A 14,146-nucleotide genomic window follows, 5' to 3' on the forward strand; every position below is an offset into this window, starting at 1 on the left:
AGCACTGTGAGAAAAACACAGATAAAGAAATTCGCTTCTCAGATTTTTTATATGCTTGATGGTTAGTTTATGATGTGCAAACAATTTTGACAGCGAAGTCACCAAACTGGAAGTGAAGTCATTTCTCAGTGACACTAAACATGGCACGTATGTCTTGCAACCTAAATTCAACAAACAAGCTTCATTTAAAACTTAGGAGGGCTACAGAAGTGAGGCAATATCTGAGCAGATGGTTTGGGAACCAGCACCTGGTCTTCTTCTGTAACTAAAGAGCATGGCCAAACACTGCTTGGCCCCTTAATCGCTACTTTTATATATATATATATATATATATATATATATATATATATATATATATATATATATATATATATATATATATATATATATATATATATATATATATTTAAATTGTATATGTGTGTGTGTGTGTGTGTATGTATGTCTATATGAAATCCCAAAATATGGCACAAGCTTGTCATATGTGTCCGTATTACAAGTACCACTAATCTGATTTGCTTCAGTTCTTTTCTTTTCTTAGCAGTATCATGACATTATCTGACATTAATTATTATCTGCCCTAACTGTTATCTGTCAAATTTACAGAGTAGAAACGTGACCTTTATTTTAGTAGCATGGCCACGTACATTCAAATTTGAATATAATGCTGCAGTACAGTTTTGTGCAGGGGGAAAAAAAGGAAAACACCTTTCTTTGAATTTCAAATTATGTATTGCAGATGGATAAAAATTGAGTGAAACAGAGGGAAAAAATCAATAGGGAAAGCATTGCTGGAGGCTTACATATTACATTTTGCATAAAAGTCAGATTTAATTTGGCTTTGATCACCATTCCCAGAGATGACTCACTGGAGCCACTGTCATTAGTGAATCCTGGGAAAAAAGCAGAGTCTGACAGAGACTAAAGGCTTCAGATTGTTCCTTTTCCCTTCAGCTCTGTTTCTTTTTTTTTTTTTTTTTTACTGAGGATTTCTTGCTACACAGAGGCACACATCAGGCTGTTTATGGCACTCTATAAACATTAAAAAAAAATAAAAAAAAAGGAAAATGTTTTACTGAATTATCTCAAAAATCTTATTTTGTGTCTCAATGGGTATCATTGTACTTTTTTTGTGTGTGAGTAGTTTGTTCATTAAAACTTCTGAATGCTGGAGGTAAAAAGGAGCCTATGATTACAAGAATTTGAGGGGAAGATAACTCACAAATGTATGTTGAAGAATAGCCTGGCCTTGCATTTCTCAGCCTTTGCAGCTGAGATGTCAGATCAGGGGCCTTTTTTCACAATTATAAAAGCTTTAATAATATTCATTAAAAACTGTCTTGCATGAAAAAATCTTCAGAAATAGAATAAAATAATGAACGAACATAATTAATAGATAGAAGACCTCCAGAGAAAAAGGAAGGCAGAAATTTGTCTTCTCTTCCAAACACAATGCCATTGTTTCTTGAACATTCAGAAGTGACTTTTTTATTAATGATACCAGGTTTGATAATGCATTTTTCTCTTTTTTTCAGTTTCAGTTCTGATGCTGGTGCTTTTTCACCAAGCTTTTAATGTTCCCTGTGTGTTTGATTGCATTTCACAATATCACAGTATCACAGTTTAAGCTTTACAGTGTACTGATAATGCTGCCATAATAGTTACTGTTCTCTGTACTGTTATTGTAATTGTGAACATAAGGGCAAGTTGTGTTCATGCAGCATACATCGTTAGATTGTTGAAATCAAATGATCTTCCATTGGCTTTGTCTCTGTTTTCCTGGCCCCAGAATACTAGACATCAGTGTCACCTGGCAGAATTTGTGCTTACTTCAAAGTGTCTGCAACTAAATTTCCTGTGATGGCAAGCTTCGCTTTAACAGCCCAAACAGGACCCATTCCACAAATCGTGGTGTGGTGGAGGATTGTAACATTATGGGAAAGCCGTCATGAAGCCATCTCAAACACTAAGATCTGCCTTTTTGCTCCTGTGGTCATAAAGATAAAAGCCCCTTTATCTGCCATCATGTTGGAGCGCAAAATATTATTAGAACCAGATCGCCACAGTGTTTTTGTTGGCGATCAATTCAAACATGTGGATGTAATGACATATAATCTTCAATGAACCAGAGTGGTCAGAAATGATTGGTGGAAACGAAAATAGACTTAACTCATATTTCACCTTAAAAAAGCAAGCCAGATAGTGCACTCCTTAAAAAACCCACTGGTTTTCACCAGCTACTGCTGATATAACGAATAGATCATAAACAGAATGACTCTCTTTTTTTCATTTTCCAGACTTCTCAGTATTCCCCAAAATATGATGATTGAATTAACAAGTGAACGTGTGAGTTCTCTGCCTCCTAATGTAGAAATGAATGGCTATCGAAAAATACTTTAATCTTATTAGAGTTAACCACAATGACCAAGTACTGTTCACGCACCTGACAAAAAAGAAGAAGAATAACATTTGAACTACAATGGACTCTGGAACTTACTTAGAGAATCACATTAATATCAAATAGAGTTATATCATGCCCTTTGTCAGACAAGATGGGAAAAGGACATTTTCATTTCAGGTCTATCAACAGCTTCATCACAAGCTAATGTGGTAAAATGAATGAAGTTATTTTTCACTCTTTTACAAGCCCGGGCTGTTACAGACAGGGTCACGTTCTTCTGCATTGTGTGCGCTAAAAGTGTGATGGTGGAAGGTCCTTTCATTTTTAATTACTTATAGACTTTTTAGACAGCTCTTTAGTGAACAACTCCATTACAAGTTCAGGTGCTGAGCGGCACACAGATCAACTTCAGTGCAGAATAAAGTGTTATGTAGTTATGTAGTATATCACTGGCATATTTTTGACAAGACTTTCAGCTACTAAAAATGGAAATTGTTTGATAAATTTAAATAGTCTAACTGTATAATGCTGTAGTGTAATCTCAAAGCCTACACCAGTCATGTCCAAGGTTTGGCCCCAGCACAAAGTTGGGCCCACTATTCAAATGTTTTAATTTAATAAATTTAATTTAAATTAAACATTTATAAATTAAAGAATAATAAATAAAAGAATAATACATTTATGCTACAATATATTTATATATAATTGAACTGCCACAAACAGTTGGCAGCACATGGCTACACGCACAGTCATGGGGAGCATTGACCTTTAGTGCACCAAAAGACAATGTATACACCGTCCTGTGTACATCAGGAGCTGTTTAACTGGTGCTATTCTGACCAAGTGCGTCATCAAGATAGAACAAAGAGCAAACATGAAATTATGTGTAAAACTGAGAGCACTGCTGGCTTTCTTACCATAAACTCAAAGTTGCCTAAAACTATTGCAGAACATGTCAGCATTTTCATGTCCTTTGTTTGGGTTAGGGTTAGGGTTAGCATCTGCTGCAAAGTTCAAGTACAAATGTGTGTATTTAAAAGCTGTTTTTTCATTCCATAATGGCTGACGTTGATGAAAGAAATTAATTTGGTCACAGACACTCTTACAAGGACATTCACAAGATGGACTTTCCAACAAAAGCTGGACATTGTAAGGAAAGGTTGGCCAAATTTTATTTCCTGTTGAATTTGCACAATCACACACAATTTGCCTCCATTTCAAATCATCAGGAAAACTGTAATGCACAGAAAAAAAGCACAGAAACCCAGGGTCATTTTATGAGGTTAATATTAATGCTTGTACTAGAGATGATGTATGCAGGCGGGGCAGCTATGGCTGCAGTGAAAGGAGAAATGTGTTTATTGAGTTTCTTGCTTTAGTATTGCCATTCCTTCACTCTGCATGAGATACCTGTCTGTGGTACAGCTCTTTGTTATATTGCTTTTCTGAATAATATTGATATTTTCTATAACTGTCACATTATAATGAGGATACTTGTCTCTGTTAGGAAACCGCTGAAGGCCTAGGTGTGAAATGCATGGCCTTCCTCTATGTACATATATACATTTTCATATATCATATACTACATGGAATTATCTATATATTACTCAATACTCTCCAAACAATATTGATAATACATAGTATGGTAGGAAATAACAACATTCCTCAACAAGCCAGCATGTTCCTACACAACTAAACAACATGTCTGATGGAGAGCATAAAATTTTTTTGCATAACAATCTTTATTTACTAGAATCGGTCAGTATAATTTGAGCTAAGATCTAAGCTATTTTTCCAACTAGTGAGAACCATCTCTGCGCTAATTCGATGTCTATAGGGAGGGGGTTTTGCAGTGACTCAGTGGACATTGAAGCAGAATGCTGTGCTGTTTTACATTCTTACGCAGAGCACCAGCTTAAGAAAGAACCCTCTTAAATGAAGCAGCTCTGGGACTTGTTAAATGATTGGCCTAGTACTTAATTCAATAATTTCTCTCTCTCTCTCTCTCTCTCTCTCTCTCTCTCTCTCTCTCTCTCTCTCTCTCTCTCTCTCTCTCTCTCTCTCTCTTTCTTTTTTTCTCTCTCGCTCTCATTCGCTCTCATTCGCTCTCTCTCTTCATTGATCATACTAGTTAGGGAAATATGGTGTTTTGCATATCTGGCTAAGTGCTCTTAACCACCCCAGCCTATGCTGAGCTAAAAATTAATACATATAAAAGAAGGAGGTGTGATCTTGTCAGAAAGTAATTTGCTTCTCTTGAACCAATGATGGCTTGCACTTTATGCAAATTGGTGTCTAGGGACAACAAAATCCCTCTGAATATATACACAGATTTCAGGAAAAAAAAAAAAAAAAAAAAAAGTAGTAGAGGTAGAAATGGATAATCCTGATAATGATAAATCATGAGAGAGACCAATACTTGATTCTAATGTCTGCAGTAACTAACATTATCAAAAGCCATGATTATTAATACAAGCATTGCACAAAAGCACACTTGTTTAATGAATTAAGATCATGAGGTATAAATCCTAGCATGTGAATCGAAAAAGTAATAAATTGCCCCTTGTTTTGATGATTTGAGAGTTGGAAATTGTAACTATTTAATGACGTAGGCGTCCAAGCCTGAGGTTGGATGCTGATCATGTCCCCTGTGGTCAGCAGTTGAGGACTGATATGCTTGTAGCAGGCACAGCTCACAGCAAACGAGTAAGACAAGACATCTGTTTGTGCCACAACATGGCCATATCTCACAGTAGTGGCCCAGGGGGAGAGTGTGTCAGAGTTAGGATTCATCCACCGACAGCAGCTCCCACGTGCTCCATCCAAGCCTTTCCTGTCACTGCCTCCCAAATGTGAGCTCAACTCAGAGATATGGATAATAAGCAGAAATATGTGTTATCATTATGGATGAGGCGGGGGAAGTCGCAGTGCTTTATCGCAGTAATCTCGCACAGTACTTGGTGGAAGTTTTTTAGTCGTGCTGTGCTCCCCACGAGAGTCTCCCCACGTCTTTCATGTGGCTCTGCAGACGGCCTCCTCCACACTCTCCTCCTTTTGTATTGTTATATTATTTATGGATGGGTACAGGCATAAGCAGAGTCTGCATTAAGACAGATGGGGGGTACTGGGAGTCATTCATATTCCATTTCTGCGACATCTTAAGCAGCCATTGAGTTCAAACATTTTCCAGCCCTGCTGCACAGAAAAGAGAGTGAGAGACAGAAATGAAAGAAAATAATGACAAGACACTGGGGGTAGGTGCGGAGTGTGAGTGTCTTGGAACAGATGGAGATAAAAAGAGCGCGAGAGAAGCAAATGAAAGAAAAGCAAAGGGAGAAAACAGAGCGCAGAGTGGAAAAAGCAAAACAATGAGCAGCCGAGCCAGCAGAGTTGCAAAAACTTTTTTTGTTGTCCTTAACTTGAAGCTTATTAAATATAGATTTAGTGACTCAGAAAGTTCTTGTAGGCAATGAGGTGACTGTTGTAGCACTTACACCCCCTACACACACACACACACACACACACACACACACACACACACACACACACACACACACACACACACACCCACACGTGTCTATATGTGAGAGAGGGAAATGAGCAGCCACCAGTAACAAACAGTGGTTCATGTGTCATGTCAAGTGGATCAGAGCACATTTAAAGAAGGGGGAAAAAATCCCGTTTCTGTTTTCCTCCTGTCCTTCGAGACACAAATACACATGCTCATTTTGAGACCACATACAGCAATGTCTATTTCTGTATCTCTTATACCATATGTGGGATACCTTCTGTCACTAGAGACTACAGCGCTATACAGAACAAGGCTGCATAATCAGCAGGTAGTGTAAGTAGTGAATGCTATAGTGAATATAAATGTCATATAAATACCAGGATGCTTTCTGGAGCACAACTGTGTATACGATCGGAGTTGAGCAACATCGTGAGCTGAGAGCCAGAGGGCAGCAGTAAGGGGTCTAAACCCATAGAGAGCATAAGAACCTCGAGGAAGCTTCATGTTCCACTTTTCGAGAACCTCAATCAATAGGGGGAGGAAGTCTTTAGGGAGACACAAGGAAAAAGCTAAAAACGATGTGGTCCTTCTTTAGCTTGGAGACAGATAAAACGGTAGATTCGTGTGTTCTTTTGAACCAGATCCTTTTTAGAAGATTTTTTTGCATTTTCTGTCTTTTTTGTGTGTTGGATTTGAATTCAAATTGTGAAACCTTTTTGCTTTTTATTGTTTGCCATTTTTTTTGTTCTTAAGAAAGAATAAAAAAAAAGGAAAATGTAAAACTGAGGCTGTCAAGGCAAGAGACAGGGCTTGATTTGTAGTGAAAAGTAAAACAAAGGAGTTCAGTAATGGCCGAGCTTAGGGCGGCTGATTATCTGCTGTCTTGTCAAGATAATACCATAGATCAGAGGTATTTCTTTATTCAAATGATATGTCTGCATCTGCTCTCAATTGGAGGCCATCAACTCTTGTCGAGCAGGCAGACGACATTGAACGCCCCTCCCGGGGTCACACACACACACACACACACACACACACACACACACACACACACACACACACACACACACACACTGTGTTTTCAGTACCCCTTCAGTATGGAGAGCAGCTAAAGTTGATATTGCAATAATGCCCTGCCTGTGTCCTCCATGTCATTCTTAACTACTGCCTTGCCCCCAAACTGACAGAGCGCCCAAACCCAAGCACCACTAATGCTATCCAATTCAATCAGCATCACACATTTTTATCTCTTTGTTTTTTTTTTTTACTGAACTAAAAAAAAGCCCTATAGCTAAAAGACCGAGGATCAGAACAAGCAAAAATAGAACCATATGGTAAGATGTATTTTGTGTGTGTGCACATATGTGTATTCTTTTTTCATCAATTTGTTAAATATGCCTTCATGTGTAAAAATGTTTATGATGTTTTTGCAAATACAAATACCTTTACAACAGTAATTAATAGTAAATGTTTAAAAAATGTGATTTGGACTGAAACAGACACACAAAATGCTTCCATCAACTGGCAACATCAATATGCTAATGCCTGCCTTTCAACGTAAAATGCCTAGCTTATAAGACAAAAGATTTTATTCTTAATATGTGCTACAGGCCTCTATTATCAATGGGTTACATCAATCAACATGGTCCATATGTCACACATCAGCCTGTGGGCTGAACTCAACCATCTACTTCAGCCTACTAGGAATTAATTAGAAATTTAAAAAAAAATCCCTTCTGTCTAAATGTCTCTAATATAGTATTCTACTGTTTCAACAGTGGCACATGTGGTGTGGGAAAGGCAACACTACATAAATGCATTACGCTTGGCGTATTAAGGAGTTTATCAGCGGAGATGTTCGGATGCAAAGAGCGCTCTCTTTATCCCGTCATGTCCCTTCAGGGATTTCACACCATTTACTCAGATGAGTCCATTAATTCTATGCAAATATAATTTAATTTAAAGTTCATTCTGATGCATTATGTTTTAATAAAGACATGATAAATGATTGTTTTGTGAGTGTATTCTAATATGCTGTTACTATTTTGTGTAGTAAATGAGGAGAGTTAAAGTTAAAAAACCTAAATTGTTTGTATACTTTGTATACTTGTTTTCTTCTAAATGAAACACAGGGGGATTTTACTGTTTCATACATCTGTTTAACTTTCAGTGAAAAGCACATTATCTTGATGCATTATACAAAATGCTTTTTTTCACCTATTAGACATTTAAATATAAACTTTTAGGTTTTTCTGCCTACTTGCATACTAACATTTTAATCCCTTCAAATACATGATTCCTAAGTGACTATTAGACAATCTTGATTCCAAAAGAAAAACACAAACTGTGAAATAAAAGTATTATGTCTGACTAAAAGGAATGTTTTCCATAATTGAACTATGGATGGACCCTTTCTTTCCTCCATGCCTGATAAAAAAAAAAATGTGCCCGCAACACTAGCCTGCTGTACATGCACAGCCTAACTGTGTTACAAATGCAAATACAGCTTTGCACTCACCCTTTTTTATTTGCATGATCATATGCAAATTTACTAATTAGCACATTGTCTGGTTTGCCTTAATAGTCAGCATTTTTGACAGTGTTTAACGAGGGTGGGTTTTTTTCAGCTCATGGTCTGAATACTGGCAGAAGGACTACAGTGGCAGTTTTCTTTTTAGAAAAATAAAGCTTTTTGTTAGGGAGAAAAAAATTCATATTAAATAAACAAATTGTAGCCCGTTCCGAAATACCCCATTTTTTGCATGCAAACTTGACCCCATTTTAAGAATAAAGATGAAACAATGAATTCTTAATAGATATTGATGATGATCACCTAATGACAAGCAAGGACAAAAGATAAAAAAAAGGATAATGTTCCAAGGCTCATTTCTCAAGCAGAGCCACTTATTGGTTGATTATACTATGTTGTCCCCCCTCTGAGGATCTACTTTAATAGCCTCATAATGTTGTCGTAGTCCACAATGAGTAAAACTCAACCAATTAGAATAGTAATAGAGCTAATTAACAAAAAATATATATATATATATTTTAGAACAAAAAATGTAATATTCATTAAAAAATTTTGTGTAATCTCCCTACCTCATAATTTATGTATGTCTCAGAGGCATCCCATGTCTCGTCCATTCTTCTTTCTGGACCTTATTTTTTTTTTTTAAGATAAATGAATTTGCAAGTTATTTTTTCTTACAGTTAAATCCTTCCACCTACATACAGACATACATAAATACTATACATCAATGCATTCAAGACACACTTCAAACATTAACATTCTACAGTTGCATGCTGTGTTGGAAGAATATGACATGTTCAATGTCTGCAGTTATACATCATTTATATTCTTTTGTATTGTTCTTACATTTACATTATGTAAACGTTAAAGGTATTGTTAGCTATTTATTTGTTAATGCCATCAACATACTTCAGAGATGGGAAATCATAACACAGAATTATGTCTGTTTCAACCTCAATGGCCGACTTTTTCTTGTTAGCAACATAAACATTTCAATAATTAATGTTATAGATATCATTAGCTATATTTGTGTCTAAAGCAATATTGATTCATATAAACCAAATATATACACATATAAATATAATTTATTTACATTTATTTACTGCTGATGCTGTGAGCAGCCATGTTGACTTCATTTGCTAAGAGAGTTCAACATCAAGAATAGGAATTCCATGTAAAAGATGTGTGTTTTTTTCTCCTAGTCACTGTTGAGAACTTGCCTTCGACCTGCAGTTAACCAGAGCATAATATCATTTGTATCATGCGTGCCAGTCTCTAATCAATTATCACAGCCGAGACATATGAGACTTCCTCTGTATAACAGGAAGATTGGACATTATCAATTAGAGCAGGCAGCTCTTCTGACTCATTGTACTGCAGTTCCCTACAAGTTGACCTTTTGATATGTACTGTTGCAACAACATGCACTACATGGTCTTCAACCATCATTTCACACTTTTTCCTCATCTCAAATTTTCTAGTTCGCAATATTTAATGCTGAAACACACCTCCAGCTGTCCCTGGATTGGCACATGGCTATGAAGGATCACTTATTTGAACTTGCACTCAAACACATACACTACTGTGTACAAGCTAGTTTTTATTTGAATTTCTTTTCATATTTAAAGCCTTCAGAAATCTCTTCCCTCATTTAAAAAAAAATAAAAAAACATTTTTAATCGATGTGTCAGGAACGAGGAGTAGAAGGATCCAAATGCAGGATGCAACAGGGGTATGGTGAAAACAGTATTTAATAAAGAGCAAAGAGGCAGAGGGAAAAACACAGTTTAAAAAAACAGATCTAAATCCATAGAGCCAAAACCCAATCCTAAAAAAAAAAAAGTCCAAAGTCAAGGGCCAGCAAATAGAGCAATGCAGGAGGAACCAAAATTGAAAATCCAAAAACAGTCCAAATATCCAAGTTCGGGAAAACAGAGAAACAAGGGGCAGAGCAAAAACACAAACCAAAAAACAGTTCAGAGTTCAAACCAGTACCAAGGGAGGAATAGCAGAACAGAGATCAGAATTAGGATCAGAATTAGTATCAGGATCATGATCAGGATCAGGTATAGGTACATAATCCAGAGTAGGCAGGGTGGCAAAAATAAACCCAAGTCCATGAAGAGCCGGTGAAATAATCTGGCCCCGGAAAAAAGTTTTTGTTAGCCTTAAATACCTGGTGGCGCGGGGAAAAACGCCAAGATGGCCGCCGACCCCGAAGCTGGAACCACGAACCCGGAAGTGAGTGCTGTGAAAACCCTGACTTTATGTCCACAAAAATTTGGATGAATGGACATTTGGTCCAACCAGATGAGGATGAAATGAAACATTCAGTTCTCTGCTGTTTAACTCCAAAACAGCATTTTCAAATGTTACAGTTTGTGAGAGCATTTCTCAATGTTTTTGCGTGACAAAAATGCTGTCTCAGTGTGGATGTAAGGCTAAAACAAAGGAAAAAAAATGTTGACTTTTTTCAGATTAGTGAGTTCTCAAGGCATTTTTGACCACATTGCATTCTACTTTTCATATTTTGAAATATAAAATATTTTGTGATATATATTATAGCTTTTACAGTGCATGCAAGTTTTGCTGATTTTCTCTGGATGTCAATAGATCACTCAAACATGCTATGATCTTTATACTGCTTGGAGCTTTGTAAGTAGTTTTGGAACAACATATCAATGTAAATGTGAATGAAAAGCTGATGCTATCATCTAACATCCTTTGCCACACTTCTGCATGATCACTCTGTAATGCAGTTTTTCATCACATGCAAGCCTTTATCTTTAATGTATTAGAAAAAAAATGTTGGACTGCTCAGTGGAACTGAAAGAAATAGAAATAGATCTATAGATTTTAGTTCCACTGCTTCTGTTTCTCTTCCCATCCCGAGGCATCCTGAGGTTGGCCAGCTCCAGTCACATCCCACCTCATGGGGATTATGGACCTTTGAAGAAGTAGATGCCGAACTCGCAAACATCTCAAACCATCTAGAGACGTACCAGTGCCAATTGGATCCCGCTACATGTGTGGTTTTGACATTGGACCTCCTGGAGTGTTTAAAGGCTCTGGCATGGAGAAGCTGATGCTGGATCTGTGATGATCACAAATGTTGAGCTCATAAAACTAGGAGCTACTAACCATATAGACTGTATAAGACTGCAGAAAGAACATCACTTATAATCTTATACTCCAGTGCTCATGTTAGTTCTCACTCTCCAGTGTTCTGTATTGTTGAAAGATTTATGATCAAACTCTTGATGTCACCCAAATGAGAATGGGTTCCCCTTTTGAGTCTGGTTCCTCTCAAGGTTTCTTCCTCATTACATCTAAGGGAGTTTTTCCTTGCTACAGTCGCCATGGCTGCTCATCAGGGATAAATACACACCATTCACCTTAACTGTTGATTTCTGTAAAGCTGCTTTGAGACAATGTCTGTTGTGAAAAGCGCTATAGAAATAAACTTGACTTGACTTGACCAGTTCTCTGTGCATGTGGTGGAAATCAACACCTAACTGCTGGAGTTGGATTTATAACACGGTTGTAGTGTAGATACAATATTTGCCACCGAACGTGAGTTTTTCATGAACACTATAGAACTGAATAAATTCATGCATCGATGCTTCCTTTATTTGCTGGTCCTACAGACTATGTCGATAGCAGAAAAAGTGCTTATTGTCAATGGCTGGGTCACGGTAAAGTCAGGGGGTGTGTGTGTGTAGTTGCTTTTTTTTCTGTGGCATTTAAACATCAATTCATCAATAATTTGCAGCCATGGCTTTAAAGCGAGTCCCATGGTTCAACAGCTGCTCTGCTTATAGCCTCAGGTCACTTGAGCGATTTCACTTAAGAACTGCTGCACACAGCCCCAACAGCATACACAGCCCTGACAACACACTGGGAAATTCTTCCTCGTTCTCTCTTTTCCTCTCTGCCTCTTCCACTCGTCCCCTTCCCCCATTCTCTGTCCTGTTCCCTCACAGTCTGTGCAAGTGTTGTATGGTGTTGCAGGCTGTGCTGTGCAGTTTTTTTGTGTGTAAACTTGTCATCCTATTGCTCTTAGCCAGTGCCTGTCACAGTTTGAGAGATGCCGGCGAAAACAAAACCGAACAAAAAGGACAGCAGGTAGCATAACATCCCCTGCTGGCAGTGGAGTCTAAACCACCAGGTCGCCGTGCTGGTACCACTGCCATATGGTAACCTGGGGCGAAGCAGCTTTTCTGTTTACTCAGGGTCATGTCAGATTAATTTCTGCTTAACTACAACATGTTTTCTGGTGCCAGCATCTCCCTCCTGTCATGTACTGTCCATGATGTAGCATGGTGGAAAGGTGTGGACTAGGTATGCACCTTTATCCATTGGAGGACTACGCAGTGTAGGTTTAGAACTATGACAATCTACTGATATACAAACAATTTAAAATCAAATAAGTAACACAGTGGATTTCAAACATATAATGCACAAAATACATTTAAGTAAAAAAAGAAACTGAATTCAATCGCACATAAAAAGTAATCCATCGATCACCTTTGCTTGATTTCATTAAAGTATATTTAGCTTCCAGGAAACTGTTATTTGGAAAGTGGCCTTTTCCTTACAAATCAAACACACTGGAAATCAAAATGTGATTCATTGATTCCAAAGGCAATTTCTGGTTGTTGTTGTTGTTTTGTTTTTTTTAAGTGTCCTGAGTGAGCTGATGTGGCGTTATGAGCTGATGTGGCTATATATCCTTAAAATGTTAAAAGGTAAAATAAATTATTTAAATAAAATATGATAAAAATAATAAGAAACAATTGAAATAAATCTGTTCAATAATAATTATAAATTATTATTATTATTGATTATGCCTCTTTTGAAGATGATGATTACACAACCAATTGTCAAAATTCAATATGAAAAGCATCTAATAATGTGGTCGGTTCTCAGCTGATTTCAGAGTGGCTAATGAAGACATAGTTTAGGACACCTGAAATTAAAAACATGACCAGGTGCTTTTTTTTCCCGCTTCACCAGTTTATAGCAGAGTCTGTGCCGATTATGGCCTCAGATTTATTCTTCTGACTTTTTTTATCTGATCTCTTGTATTAACAAGCTATGTTCATCCACAGTCTCTCACTAAAGGTTTTATGTTTTATGCACCATTTTGGGTAGAGGAAATGGTATCTCAGTGGTTAAGGCTTGTTGGTTCAAGTCCCAATATTGCCAAGCTGCCACTCTTCGGTCTTTGAGAAAGGCCTTAATCCTCTGTGCTCTAGGGTGCTGTATCACGGTTAACCCTGCACTCTGACCCTGTGCTTTCTAACATCGATGGGATATGTGAAAAGAATTTCACTGTGCTGTAATGTACATGTGACAAATAAAAAAAAATCTTTAACTTAGAGATTCACAGGAGATCATCCATTTCTGTACTGGCCCTTCTGGTACCAACAATAATGTTAAAGTTATAGAGATCTCACATTATCCGCATTCAGATGTTTGATATGAATATTAACTGAAGTTCTGGACCTGAATCTGCATGCTTGTGATTCTGCAACATTGGTGGCTAATTAGAAAGTATTCCTAACAAATAGGTTGTCCAGTGTGTAAATACATATAGAAATAAAATCACAAGCATGGTGCTTTTTTTAAATAAATAAATTAAACTATTAGGAATTTCTCAAAGATTCCTCAATATCCTCAGACATTCTGTGAAGGGTGTCCT

The 14,146-nt window shown here is 37.1% G+C and overlaps 1 protein-coding gene across 1 annotated transcript in view; it reads left to right on the forward strand.

Annotated features, from left to right (window-relative positions):
* LOC310724966 (uncharacterized protein) overlaps positions 1-7,891 on the forward strand; it is a 206,548-nt gene extending 198,657 nt beyond the window's left edge. The window contains exon 6 of the transcript XR_014533218.1: positions 7,691-7,891. The gene's annotated coding sequence lies outside the window, so the exon portion shown is untranslated. The remainder of the gene's footprint in view (positions 1-7,690) is intronic.
* The last annotated feature ends 6,255 nt before the right edge of the window (positions 7,892-14,146 follow it).

This window comes from Silurus aristotelis, assembly GCF_946808225.1.
Source record: "Silurus aristotelis genome assembly, chromosome: 4".
Lineage (NCBI taxonomy): Eukaryota > Metazoa > Chordata > Actinopteri > Siluriformes > Siluridae > Silurus > Silurus aristotelis.